This window comes from Lepisosteus platostomus, chromosome 11, assembly GCF_059453375.1.
Source record: "Lepisosteus platostomus isolate fLepPlt1 chromosome 11, fLepPlt1.hap1, whole genome shotgun sequence".
In the NCBI taxonomy this organism is placed as follows: Eukaryota; Metazoa; Chordata; class Actinopteri; order Semionotiformes; family Lepisosteidae; genus Lepisosteus; species Lepisosteus platostomus.
In genome coordinates, this window is record NC_142621.1 from 31056949 (window position 1) to 31072298 (window position 15350).

The 15350-nt window shown below is 41.3% G+C and overlaps 1 protein-coding gene across 13 annotated transcripts in view; it reads left to right on the forward strand.

Moving 5' to 3' along the window:
- The window catches only part of nfia (nuclear factor I/A), a 303922-nt gene that overhangs the window by 276113 nt on the left and 12459 nt on the right, over window positions 1–15350 (forward strand). The gene's annotated exons all lie outside the window — the stretch shown is intronic.

The window sequence follows — 15350 nt, forward strand, 5'->3', positions numbered from 1 at the left end:
AGGCCTCCTTTCAACAGCATTTAGGTCAACTGACTGTGAAGGTCCATTAAAATAGTTCTCCTTATATGGTGTGGATCTTTGTCGTGCATAGGTACTATGCAGTATTTAATTTTCTTTCCATTTCCTGATGCCTGAAACCTATTCAACCTTAAACTGCTCTTTGACTTATTCTACAATGAACATTAAAAGAAACTTGATCAAATAGCGTATCATTCTGTACCATATTCACTGATGTTCATCAGGTTGGCCTACAGAAAGACTTGATTCAGCACTCGGGCCATTGCTGGCATGTTCAGCCAGGGTCCGGATCACTCTAGCTTATTCTTGTGAATCGATGAATAGTTTGAATAGTCTGTTTAGGCACAACTTCACAGGTGACCTATGGGTACATAGGTTGTCACAACCTGGTGTTTCTGATGCAGTGGAGCTGGAATCTGACCATGAAAGGAGAGTATGGTGATGTGTCGATCTTGGCAGGGTGTCATGACACGTGGTCTCTTGGATAGTGGCCTGTCATTGACAAACCGTGTTTCACTGTAACATCTTGCTGGCTCTGCGCACTGATTTTCACTGATTTTCTCTAGTTATCAATATCCTGGAGCTGGTTGATGGAACAATGAATCATTATCCCAAATCTATATACTTTGTTTTTCAAAAAATACACATGCATGAACAGAGCACTACATTTCTTAAGCTACTCAGTATTTCCAGTATTTTGTGTGGAATTAAAGGTGCCTTGAGTGCTTTTGTGCATGCTGTGTCTATTCACAGGTGCCCTCTATTTTGTAGTGTCATTGACATGCTCTTTTGTAAAAATATGACCTTACACTGCATCTGAGAAAACATCTGCCTTCTTTGTGTAATTTTATAATACAATTTCTGTGCGTCCCACGCTTGTGTTGTTGTGTGGAAATCAGTAGAATAATGTTCATGGTGTTCTTGGCTTGAAACTAAATATTAAGTAAATTTAGTTCAGATGTTAAAAAGGTTACTTGTATGGTTCTTTTCATGGCACTGTGACACCCAGCATAGAGGATTTACCAGAGACTAGGATTAATTATTTGTGAAGTGGATTCACTTTCTAATAAATTTATTTTCATAATTGTGAAAACAAACTCCTTAAAAGATCAGGCTTTTACTGGAGCCCTTCTGGCACTGTCTGGCCCCTTGTTTTCTGGAGGGCTATGAACAATTAAAGACTTCTTTTATGTGCTGTTTGTGCTTTATTATGTTCATGCTGCATTATGGCCCTGAACACACACAGTGCTGCACCTTTAAAGTTTCAAGCTGTGCATTAAGATATGTTTTTAAGAGCAGCTTGCAGACAAACCTTGAGCCATTTCAAAAGAAAAGATTATATTAAAAATTGGTATCCAGCTTCTGACCCGAAGTATGTATTAAAATCACGATTAGCTGGAGGTTTGGGGAATTTGATATTGGTTCAAAGATGCAACAGTGTTCACTGCATTCTTTTGTGATCTGTAAATGGACCTGAATACAGCAGCTTAATGCTTAGTTTAATGAGCATTAAACTAATGCTTAATAAACTAAATCCTTAATAAAGGACTAACCGTAGTTTGCCTGTAAAGGCAAAGTTGGGCTTACCTATCTGTTCATACTGGCAACTTGTCTGTATGGAGGAGAAGCAACATCCAGGAATGTCTAATTTTGCACTTTACACAAGGCATTAGATACTCAGTTTCCCAAAATGCACCATTTTCATTCGCGGGCATCAGTATTTATGCTTTCTAGGCCTGTCTCGTATCGGTAACCCCAGTCTGGAGTCAAATGGAGAGAAATCTCTCGAAACAGTCCTAAAGCTTTTTTTTTGGAACAAATTACATTTCCTTCTTAGTTTAAAAACATTTGATCATGGCATTTGGTAAGAGAATATTTTTTTAAAAAACACCTTACACCTGATGCCTGCTGTACTTTTTAGACGAAAAGCTGGTTGTTAAACAAGGTGATACACCACTTATGGGCGAGGCAACAGATCTAAGGAAATCTTTAAACCTTATAAAAGTTTACTATGGTTTAATACAAAAAAGTTGATGATGTATAGTTATGTATATTTAAATCATTGTACAAAAGGAGTATGGTCATTTGAAGACAGGACCCTGGACTGTAAACAATTACTGAAGCTGTGAGCTCTGTAGACATTATAAAATACTGTGGTTTTCTGTAATGAGCTGTTGAGCAGCAGCAAACACAAGAAAATGGTTTTGAGTAATCACCAAGTAATATCACGCCTCAGAATCTAGATTTCATTCTAGTTCTATATCGCTTTATTATTGTTAACAGGATGACCACAAAAAAGGTTGGCTATACATTGACTGCAAACTGATAGTACTGTAGGTTGGCACCAAAAACTGCCTGACTATAATCTGGTGTTTGCTATATAAAAATGTTTGCTTTAGTTGAAAAAATCAGTATGTATGGTGACTGCCCTTTCCTTTGCACAACAAAATCCAGTAAGTTTAAAGTGGCACATAAGTGTTTCCTATTATAACTCTTTTATTGTCAGCAGTGGTTAGCATTGCTGCCACACTGGACTGGGGTCTTGAATTCGATTCCTGACCTGGTGTGAAGTATCTGCGTGGAGTTTGTATTCTCTCCCTGTGATGGTATGGGTTTCCTTTGGGTGCTCCGGTTTCCTCCCACAGTCCAAAAACATACTGGTGGGTTAACTGGCATTCTTGGAAAACTGGCCCTGGTTTGTGTGTGTGTGTCTGTCTGCCCTGCCTTGTACCCATTGGAGCCTCCAGCTCCCCGATGACATTGAATTAGAAGAAGCGGTTAGAAAATGGATGGACGGGACTCTTATTAAAGCTACAGCATACCTAGAGGGAGGGGATCTTTTTCATGTTCGCCAGCCCAGCATTTTCTTTAAACACAAGAATTCAAAACTCACACTTGCATCTCGGTGCAGTCCTGTGGCTTTCAAGCGCTAGGAGCGTTAGCACTTGCAACGTTACCATATCAGAATCAGAACCTAAACTGTAGAGTGCCGAACCATTAGATAATAAAGGTCTAGCCCAATGAGTAATTAAATGCACAGCGTAAAGTACTTTGTTTGTTATTAGGATAAAAATGAGGTCCGGCTAAGCAAGAGTTTAGGAAAGAGACAGGACTGTAACAGTAAAACATTCTCCGGATGCTGCCTGGTAACGTGATGAAAGGCAGCAGTCAGGAAGGGGGCAGGGGAACAGAGCAGACTTAATGAAGGGGTGTGTGGCACCGAGCCTGGGGGTTAAAGCACAACTGCTGGGAGAGGGTTCCCTCAAAGAGAGAGGCTGCCAGCCAGCAGATGGGATTCAGTTTGCTTTAGACTAGCAAAGGAGACCTCCACACACCCTGCTTACTGATGAGGAGAGAGCCGTGCCACGGGGCAAGAGCAGGACTCACAGCGAGACGTGCCACTCTCAGCTCCTTTTGTTTAAAATTAACCTGTTTGTTAATGAAGCGATTGAAACTCAAATGAAAGTGACTGAACTTGCCAGGCTTTGACGTTCATGCACAAAATAGTACTGCATGAAACGTATCCTGCACATCCAGTCTTTATTTTAGCCACCCATCCCAAGTTTGCTGTCTGTGATTGAGGTGCAGCGACCACTGAGAAATTCAAGTACATTTTCACAGTGTTCAAAATAAATTACTTGTACAGAACAGAAAAGAAAAGAAACACCAGGAGTAGAGCCTTTCTTGGTGCTATAAATTAAGGAAAAGAAAGAAGGAGTCTTATTCCACCTTACAAAGTATTTTATTAGATCTGTGTTTTCATGCTCAATTATCAGCTGGGTACAGCATATTCAGGCTGTCATTTCACCTTCTGCCAGCAGTGGGCACTGCTGAGACTGTTTTTTTCTTAATTGTGTAATTCATTTTTTATTTGGTTCTGTTTACTTCCAGGTTGTTGAGATTATCAAACATGTGGCCATCTTTACTATCTTGAAACAGATGCTAATTCAAGCACTTGCTTCCTTCTAGAATATTCACACACAACCCAAACTAAGCCTCTGCAAATAATGTAAACTCTGTAATACCGAAAATGTCTCTACAGGAGACTGTATAAAAGAATATCCTCTACATGTTTTCAGATAAATTCATCTTCATGTGTTTGTATTTTAATCTGTGAGCATGTTTGTGAGGGTATTTTTACGGTGCACAGGAAAGCGAAGACTGTCCCTGGTGTCTGGATTGTGTCTCACCCCCGCAGGTCTTTCGAAAGAAAAATTCCCCCCTTTCACTTTAAGTCTAGTGCTGTAGAAATTGACCCAGCACCACTAACGTCCCTCTGAGACCAGTAAAGCCAGACTATATTCGCAATGGTTAAACGGAGTTTTATAAGCAGGCTCTGTGCAGGGCTGGTTTGCATTACATGAGGCGAATTCCTTTGAGATGACACACATCTGCAGGCACTTTATGAAACCCTGAGTCAGCACTTTTCATCATGATGAGATTACTTGTTCCATTGACAGGGAGCTAAAGGAACAGCGAAGATCCTGTCTTGCAGTGTGTGTGCGTGTGGGTGTGGGTGGCTTTTCTCTCTTCTTTAATGCAAGTTTCACCTTGGAGGTTTTCAGAGAGGACAATAAGGCTGTTAAGGATAAAGAAGCCATCTTTAGAGCCCTTTGTCGAGTCTTCCTTTCTTTACTGAAAAAGCTGATACTGTACAGTATGTCTGTATTCACAGCTGGGCTGCCTGTAACACATCTAATTTATTTGCCTCTGTAGTGAGAAACCAGGAACTCATGATGTGTTTCTAGATAAAATTTCTCTAATTTTTTGTGCATATATATTTTATATCTATATATATGGCATACTCTCCGGATTTGGGGACTAAAGTCCCCAGATTATAGTGGTATGCAAACATAATTCAAACCTTTGCCAGTTTTCACAATTTGTTGCTTTAAAACTTGCAGTTATGGCACTTTGAAGCATTAATTAACATTTGTTATATACACATCCTACTGGATGCAAAAGAAAGAAAGAAACAGATAATTAGTATGAAAGAAAAATGGAAAACGCATGATAATTGCATAATTATTTAATCTCTCTGCTGTGGCAAACAGAAATTAATTCAATTGTACAAAATTACCTTAACAAGCCACACAATTAGTTGAGTGGGCTGTATCTCTGTGCAACAATAGTGGTTCACAGGATCTCAGAATAAACATGCCTGTTTCTGTAAGGTCCCTTATCCAAGCCTTGAGGTTCAAGCAGAGGTTCAATCATGAAAAACCCACAAAAACAATTTAGGGATAATGTTGTAGAAAGGCACTGATCAGAATTCTATAAAACCATTTTAAAGATATCTTGATATCTCTTGGAGCAGGGTGAAGTTGAGGCATGGATGAAACTGGTTTGAGATGCCACCATGAGGCCAACGGTGACTTTGAAAGATCTACAGAGTTCAATACTTGAGATAAGAGAATATGTTGTTGGGTAAAGAATATCCCAGTCATTCTACAAAGATGTATAGTACAGTACATGTACAGTATGTGACTGAAAAGAAACATCTCAAATCATATGTATGTAGGATTTGCAACCAAAGCACCTACATGATTCAACAAACATCTTTTTTGACATTTTGGCAAAATGTAAAAAATGGTAAATTTATTATCTAAATGCATTGTTTCCTGTGATGCACACCCAACATAGTGCATCACTTCATCAACACCATCCCTACCGTCAAGCACAGTTGTATGCCACAGTTGTGTTATAGTTCTGCTTCTCATTGGCAGAGACTAGGAAGCTTGTCAAGACTAGAGAAAAGCACAGGAAAGTCTTAAAATAAAATATATTTTAGACCTAAAACTGAGACAAAAAATCACCTTATAGCAGGATGATGACCCAAGCTTTGGCACAAGGCACGAAGCTACACTGGAGTGGTTTAAGAAAAACAAAGTGAGTGGCCCAGCAAAGATCCTGACTTGAATCCTGGTGAAAATGTGTGGAAAGACTTGACAATTACTTGTCCACGTGAGAGATCTTGAGCAAAAAAGATGCAAAGGGGAAACAAACTTTTTTTTACCAATGTGCAAAGTGGGTAGAGACCCAAAAAGACTCTTGGCTGTTATTGCTGCCACAATTTAAGCGTTCAGGTATAAAATATAAAGTTTAAAAAGCTGTGTATGTGTGCATACATTATTTGTAATTTCATAAAATGGGACACCATAGAAAGGGTGTGAATACTTTTGCAAAGCAATGTATTTTAAAAATAGCAGTTTTTTGTAATAATCTCACTTGAATGTTAATGGAAATACTGTACATACAGTAGCAATGAATTATCAACTCTTAATAACACCATTAAGTATAACAGGTTAGTTAGCTACACTATACTCTTGTACAGCTGCAGACTTTAAAAGGCACTTTTCTTTAATGTGCCTTTGTTGAGAGTCTGATTTCCTTTGACTAAAAATGCCCATATTAGTTTTTTGAGTGTTGGGAACCATTCTCAGACAGATCTTCTTAAACCCACACTGGCACAGTCTCCATCTGTTGCATAGGAAGGTGTATTGCCCTACGTGTTTAGCAAACACTTTTCCTGTTATTTTTCTCAGAAATGGTGCATGTTGTATTTGAAACAAAACCTAAATTTAGGTATAATTTTCCAAAACTGATCCAGGAGGTACGGTTTCCTTGCCAGGGGGCCTGTTTTCTGTGGCTGCACATTCCAGCACCTCACTGCCTTGTCTTGAACAGGTCCTCTTGGTCAGTGTCTGATTTCTTACCGTGTTAGATTTACTACAGACATTTGTCACCTGAACTCTGAAGGCCGCCATTCCAAACAGCAAGGTTGTAATACTGCATAAACTTCCACAGTACTTAAAAGACTTCAATAAACCTCTCAGCCAGGAACGTGAGTATGTACTCCATACATCTGTTGACACTGAAATCAGCCGAACGTTAAAATCAATGTGATCAACTCCATTAATTCAGGATGCTGGTCTTTACTTGCTTGAATAGTATTGCAGGTTGTTTGAACTTTTTTTTCACAAATCAGTTGACACATTTAAAAAGACAAAGTACAGTATGTGGCCAGGGACAGGGTCATAACATCAAAAATGGCACAAAACAAAGAAGACTCTTTTGTTGACTCAATCTGTGTTTTTTTTTGTGATCTCTTGTAGCTAAATTAAACAATAATCTCAGGTGTTTCCAAAGGGTTCCTGAGAATGAGATTGAATAGTGAGGCTGTCAGACATTCTCTATTGCTCTCTGTTCTCATTCCTTAACCTCTCGGTGTTCACTTGTGGTGCTGAGGCCTTTTTCATTGTAGGTCATGAAGCACAGTTGACTTGGTTGACTTTGTCAATGTCTTGAGGACTTTTAACAGTTTCTGTCTGTATGTGACTTTGCTTTGATATTAGGAACTATTTCTGATGCTCTACTTTGTCCCCCTTCCTGGGCAGCAGTGTCCTTTTTACAGTAAAGCCTTGAGTTTCTGTGACTGGAATTAAACCCAATATTTTAAACAAGGTCTTGCTTGTGCATTGTATATTTTTAACATTACGTACTTTGAGTAATGTTTTAGGGAACTTGGCACTTCATTTAAAGAAATGCTGTATGTCTTTCGTGATGGACAGTCAGGCTTTTTACGGCATTATGCAGTGATTGCTCACCCCCTTCACTGTGAATTTACACTGCTTTATTATGGGAAATGTCTTTGTGCTACTACAGTGTAGCAGGCTACTACAGTAGGTCCAGGAAACTGCCTATCACCTCTGTAACATCATTTTTAATAATAAAATAATTGTATTATATTATAGGTTTCATAGGATGTGCTCCTGAAATCTTGTTTGTCCTGTCCTCTTTGTTGGTGATGGTAATGTTGTATTGTTGTACTGGGCACAAAACAAATTTCTCCTAGGGGATTATAATAAAGTTTGAATTATGACCTTAAAAATGCATCTAGGGTCCTACCAAAAGTCGCAACACAAAAGAATGCCCGAGAGATCGGAGTTTCCCGAGAAAACAAATCAACTTTATTATACCAAAAAAAAAAACTCAGCGAGGCAGAGGTGCACATTTGTATTCCATTTGGGAGGGGAAAGACAAAGAAAAGAAAAAAAACCCTGACAAACTAACTGACTAAAAAAAAACAACTAGATAGGCTAGAACTGGAAAAAAAAAGGTGGTTGTGTCTAACAATGAGGTCGGACCAAAAAAAAAGTCTTCTGCATCCTACCTGTATCTACACTAACTAACCAACCAAAAACCAAAAAGAAAAGCACACAACATGTCTTCCCCCATCCCTAAAACACACCACTCAACTAACTTCATTCACCATCTCCCATTTCTCAGTGTCCTCCCTTTTGCAGTCTCATTTTCCCCTTTTAAATGCTTCTGCCTCATTTGCTTAATTTATTAATTGGCAGCACCCAGAGAAAAAGGAGAAGACAATTGGGGAAAGAAAATAACTCTCCAACTGAGGACCGTAACACGATCATATTACTGTCCCTACATGACCTTATTGGTATCTAAGATTTTCTTTGGTGATGTTTTTTTTGTTAAAAAAGCCTAGATAGCAAAATGTGTTTATGCTTGCAAACCTGAAATAATATGCATGCGTGGATTTTGTTGTTGTTCCTAGCCCTTTTCTGCATTTAATTTTATCCTAAGAGTTTCATAACTCAGACCCTTGAAACAAGGCACAGTGCCTAGGGCCTTTGAAATTTTTAGGGCCTACGAAGGAGGGAAACAGTAGAGACTAACGAAAAACGAGCTGAAACAACATGCTTGAGATCGACTCTCTAGGTGCTCCAAATTCTTAATCATACACTATCTAGTGGCTGTTCTAGAAACTAGAAGTGATTGTCGCAGGACTCCATCCATCTCCTGGTTTAGCATTAGAATAGTGTAGCGGCCCGCACCGGTCGCTTTAGCAACTGCACCTCCCCTTAGCTATGCGCCCACAAGGCAGGCTGGCGGCAGCGGCCATGGGGCTGGGCTTGAAGTCAGTGTGTCGACCGGAGATTGACCTGGCAGTGTAAATAGCATAAAGAGTTTAAGAGCCCTTGTAAATAGTTGTCAGTGTTTGCTGCTTTGTCCTTGTAACCCACTGAAACCCACTGTAAACTGAAGTAACCCTCCTCAGTCCTTACTCTGTGTGTGTGTAACCCCTTCGAGGAGTTTCAAGTTCTGTCTGTCAAAGACGGGCGGAGGTGGCTGGCACATAATAGTTTAAACAATAGTTTAAAGTGCATCATGTCAATCGATGTAATTCAACTGGTGTTTACCCCTCTTTTTACACATTTCGGAGTGAAAGTGCCTAGGGCCAGAATCCGGCCCTGGTAGGAATGCAAACAATGAGCAGTGCAGTTCCAGTTACACTGTCCCACAGTTCCTCACACAGTCACTCAGTGACTCTTCTTGATGTTATGACACAGGCTCGGACAAACATGCGTAAGTGCTTCCCGTCTCGTGAAGGCACTGATGCATAGGGATAACCAATCTGCAGCCTTCTATTCTTGCGTAGTATTGATCAGTGGGCCCATCCTCTATCCATCCTATTATTCACATCCTGACAAGACTTTTACGTTGACCATTTTTAAATTGCATTAGTGCTATCGACTGGAGAGCAATGCAGGCAGTGTACGTGGGATGCCCCCCCCCCAGATCTCTTGCAGCTGCTGGAGAAACTTTCCTTTCCGCACCACCCTGCGACAAAAGCCACACAGCCAGCAGCTGAGTTTTGTGGAGCTTTAGAAGCTTTTAAACACTCATTTGGATTTCAACAGAAAGGAGGACAGTTCATGGGCATTTTGCCGTTAGCAGCGGCAGCTGATGATGGTACAACACCATTTTTTTAGCCAGATTCTCACTGGCTACTCTTTAATGCTCCACTATGCCAAAGTCCTAATCTTCTCATAGGAAGGAAACATTCAGTTGTTACTGTTTCCATGATGTTACATGAGCCAGAATAACACCTGTGTTGCTCTGCTATCATTTTAAGTGTATACCGAACTATTTACAGCCAGGGCTGGTCATGCTGTGTGAGAATTTACTTTGGTCTCTTGCACTGGCTTTCTGTAATGATCAGAATTTCCACCCGTTCTGAAGAGATGCTGCTCAGATTCACCATGTTTGTTTGCTTTATAGTACACTGACAATTTTCTCCTGTAGCATCTGGCAGAGGAAGGTGTCCTGCTGGTTGGCACAGTGGTGCAGTGACTAGCATTGCCGCCTTGCAGTGTTGGGGCCCTGGGTTCAATTCCAGACCTGGGGTGCTCTCTGCATGGTGTTTATATGTTCTCTCCATGTTCATGTGGGTATTCTCTGATCAAATCAGATCAAAGACTTAGTGGTTGGTTAATTGGCTTTTGGAAAAATTTGCTCTTGTGTGAGTGTGTGCGTTTTTGTCTTTGTATGTCCTGTGGAGTTCTGGCGTCCCATCAAGGGTGTATCCTCTTATGCTCCTGTTGCATGCCAGGATAGGCTTTGGCACCCCTGCAACCCTGGACTGGATAAAGCGGTTACAAAATGAAAGGATGTTATCCCATGATTGTATTTTTAATGCATTTCTGAAATGCACAGAATAAATAAAGTGGTGTTAGCTCCTTATTCTACATCTTGTTAATCCTGACAGTCTGAAGCACCGTTTTAATGTAGATCAACACAACAAGTTCCGAGTGAGCAAGTGATACACTACAGCTGTGAAATATTGCTGCTTTCTTCTTCATTCCTGACAGACTAATGGATATTCTGCAAACCATTAGCAATTTGGGTTTAGTCTGCCCAATGCACTTCCAGACTAGCAGATCTGCCTCACGCAGGCAGCAACCTGCCTGGCCTAACTGCTGATGAGAGAAGTCCATTCTCTGCAAGGCTGCTCTTTCAGACAGGACTGACACAGCCCCAGTTAGGTTTTGAAATGCACTGCAGATTCAGTTACAGAAAATGTAAAGCACATTTGCATGTCAGTGTCATAAAGGAACCATCAATGGCATTTCACCTCCATGGATTAACAAGGTTTTGTTAGATGTTTGAGTGTTAGTGGACAGATGTAGACCATGAGGTCTGGAATCTGCTGTAAAGGTAAAGACACAGTCCTGCTGAAGAAAACAGAAACTGAAGCATATGTTGCCCTCTATTTATTTACTTTTGAGCTTCCATACAAACCCTTGATAAGGACCAAGACATACACATACTGAAATTGTAATGTGGTGTAAGTCTACTTCCCTCTCATTTTCAGGAAACTTCGAGCTCTGTGTGCTTTACAGAGCTAGAGGTCGAGAGGCGGTTGTCAGAGTCCTGAAGCAGATGAGATGTTTCATCTGTAATGAAGCTAAAAGTGCTGATGCTGCGTTCAGCTGCTTGAAACACTAAAAGAGCAGGCTGCATGGAGTCTGGTTTCGATTGGGCAAGCGGGGAGTGTAATCACAAAACCGCAGGAAGGGAGCATTTGTTTCTTTCTGCCGTCTCCACAGCGAGATTCAGAAGGAGACGTGATTGTGGTTTTTACATCTCGGTTTTGCAGCTGTGAGGGATGTCATCAGCTGGCTGAAAAAGCACGAGGCTAGGAAGTCCAGATGGATGAAGTGTGGTCTTTCTAATGCGTTTGTGATTAAGAACATAAGACCGATTACAAACAAGAAGAAGCCAATGGTCCATCTAGCCCGTTTACTAATTAGTAGATCTCACCCCGCTATTTCTTCAAACTACCCAGGGTAGCTACAACAACATAGGTAGCTTGTTCCAGACTCTCACACCCCTTTGGATAAAGAAGAGTCTGTTGTCATTTTTTAAATGCACTTTTGTGTAGTTTTCACTTCTGTCCTCTGACTTATTTCACTGTTGACCCTAAAGAAGTCCACTGTATTGAGTTTGTCACTGCATTTAAGATTTGTGAATGTTTGTGTCAGATTCCTACGTAGTCTTCTGGGCTCAAGAATGAAGTGGTTCAGTTCTTTCAGCTGGTCGGTGCAGGAATTAAATATTCTTTTGCTTTCAAGACACAACAAAAAAACATTACCATTATGGTTGCTTGACATTTAGAAGTAAACAGTCTCTCATGTGATCACTTTGACTATAGACACATCATTCTTTTTCAGGGGTGCTTGTTTACTTCTCAGCTAGTGAAACACTGTTGTTCTCTTTGCCAGATAATAATAATAATAATAAACTTTATTTTATATAGCGCCTTTAAAGGTGGCTTCTCAAAGCGCTTTACAGGATGACAATAACAATAAATAAGAAGACAACAACAATAAATAAGAAAAATTTCACAAGACAGGACACAATTATAATTACAGCAATACAACAATAACAATAGAGGAGACCGTGGAAGATGGTATTAAGAAGAGCAGAGGGGTGAAGAATGGAACCAGTTAAGTAAAGGCTTTTCTGAAAAGGAGGGTTTTGAGTCTGGATTTGAAGGAGTTTAGAGAAGGTGACTCTCTAATATCCTTGGGCAAGGAGTTCCAGAGCTTGGGGGCATAGCAGGAGAAGGCCCTGTCGCCCATACAATGTAGACGGGCTTGGGGGACAGTAAGGAGGGCAGAATTTGAAGAGCGGAGGTTGCGAGGTGGGGAGTAGGGCGATAAAAGTTCAGACAGGTATTGAGGTGCCAAGCCATGTAAAGCCTTGTAGGTGAGCATGAGGATTTTAAAGTCTACGCGGAATTTGACCGGAAGCCAGTGCAAGGACTCCAGGATAGGAGTAATGTGAACACTTGCACTAGATCTGGTCAGGATTCTGGCTGCTGAATTTTGGACATACTGCAGCTTGTTCAGAGTAGATTTAGATACCCCAGGGAGCAGAGCATTGCAGTAGTCAATTCGAGAGAATACAAATATGTTGATCAGCTTTTCAGCCACAGTTAATGATAGCATAGGGCGTAGTCTTGCGATATTTCTAAGGTGAAAAAAAGATGTTTTGACAGTATGCTGTACATGTGGGTCGAATGTTAAGCCAGAATCGAATATAACCCCAAGGTTTTTCAATTTTGATTGGAGCTCAAGTACAGAGCCATCTACAGACAGGGTTACAGGACTGGCTTTGCGAAGTTGATGGGGGGTACCAATAAGCATGACTTCAGTCTTGTCACAGTTAAGATGAAGGAAGTTTTGAGTCATCCAAATTTTTATGTCAGAGATGCAATTAGATAGAATAGAGACAGCCACATCAGTGTCAGTTTGGTATGGATGTATATTTGAGTATCGTCAGCGTAAAAATGAAAGCTGAGGCCATGTGATCTGTCATGTGATCACATGGACAGATGGCTGTCCAAGATACACAAAGCTGTGATGTAGCACGTTCAAACAGTAGGCCAGACTATCATGACAAAATTTCTATTAAGGAAAAGCACTAGCTGATTAACATTATTATGCAAAGCATACAGTATATATGACTTATTTACATTTGGACACGATTATCTCTTTTGGTTGTATACCACAGGTATACTTGGAAAGCTACCAGGAGTGTGTCTGTGTCCCAATTCTGCTGAGTACAGTTAACTGTTAGCTGCTCTATAGAGAAGTAATGGAGTGAAAGGAATGGAGTTGAAATTTAAAGTAGAAAGTTTGTATTCTGGAGCTTAAATCAACATGTTGAGTTGAACGGTCGACTGCCGTTTTTTTTAACACCGTCACTTTTTATGACCTTAAAAGAAACATTATATATTAACATGTATGAGTGTGTCCACTTCTAAGCTGACAGGTTCAGGGAGGGAAGGGGTTAAATCTTGCTTGGCTCTGAATTCAGGCTCCTTTCTGAGTTTGTAGCCTCCTCAGCAGCACTGTAGCCACACACACGGTTTGTTCATGGTGTACAAGTGCAGATAGCTGGAGAGGGGGTGATGCATATCTCAGTGTCTTTGCAGCATGAAAGGTCTGGCACAGCCAGGAGCACCCCTGGGGTGCTGTAATATTACCCCACTGTCGACATGGCGCAGGGGAGGCACACAGCAGCTCCTTCTGTCTGCAGATCCCTGTTAAAAGTCGGCTCAGGACAAGGGGGAGGGGAGAAAAGTTTGAAAGCCCAAGCGTCAGACAAAGACACCGGGAAACTGCAGTGCGCAGCACAGAAATCCGGAGTCAGCAACTTCTATTGATTAAAAACTAACCTTAGAGTTACTTGCAGAGCTTGTGGCAAGTGATAGAATTTAAACAAGTCGTGAGCTGGGCTGCGGCTGGCTAGGAATCTCAGGCTTTTTGTTATGAGCCTGTTAGTATCCTGTCTTTCCTTTTTTATTTCCTCCAGTTTCTCCTCCTATCTCCCCTGCCCTGTTCTCCCTCCTTGCTCCTCTTGCTGCCTCCTTTTTATTATTCGGTGAAGCACCCTAATATCTCACGCAGTGTTAATGGGCTGCAAAGAGCTGGGTGGGAAAGAGTGTGGTGGTGATGGGGGGTGAGCTACCTAAGTGTTTTCCCATGCGATATGTAAAGGAAGTGAAATGCTATAATTGAGCCATTGTCTAAATTTCACTAGTTGCCGGCAAAGTTGGATAAATTAGACTGGTGACTAGAATGAAGAGGAGGGTGATGGAAAAGTAGCTCAGGGGGGTAAGTGAGAGAGAGAGCTGGGTGAGGAGCGTGGGGTCATAAATTAGGCGGAATCAATACTGCTGTGTGTTTGCAGCAGGGCCTGGGTGACGTCAGGGAAGGAGGCAGGCTCATGGGTGGAGTGGAGGCAGAGCTGGGCCTTGCTAATGATAGTCACGTCGAGGGCTGTCTGGTTGTCCCTAGCAACCAGACATGATGTAACACTAGGATGAACTTGAACTTGGAGGGAGGGAATAGGAAGGGGTGGGGAGGAGGGGATGCTAGGAATGTGAACAATAGACCAGAGCAATCAATAAAGCCTATTTCACCGAAAGGATTATGGAAGTGCTCCGGGCTAACCTTGCCTTAAAGGCACTTTGTTGAATAGTGCAAAGAGTGAGGAAGCCTTTTTTTTAAAGACTGCAGGAGCGTTGCAGAGCAGGCTTCGGCAGCAGGCTGCACAGTGAAGGAATGTGTCCTCTGCAAAAGAGCACCTCCTGCTGCCTGGTGGGAGCAACAGCACTGAGGCCTAGCTGGGGCTGGTGCAGATGGCTGCTCCCTGGAAACTGGGTGTCAGAAATAGATTTCTGCAGAAAGGCAGCACAGTCTGCCTGCTTGTCAACAGGGAGCCTAAATAAATGACCTGTGTGCACACAAGCTAGTTCAGACAAACTTTTCACAAAGCAAATAAACATGAGCTCATGGAGGTCTCTGTGTATTCAGAATACTAGGTCTTGTCAATGTGATCCATTTGAGACTAACGTTTAAAGGGAATCACCAGTGTGCCTGCATAAAGCTTTTTGAAATTGTGAAGCTTCTGATTTTCCAAAGTTCATTGTTTTGTAATGTGAGAAACTTTTTTCC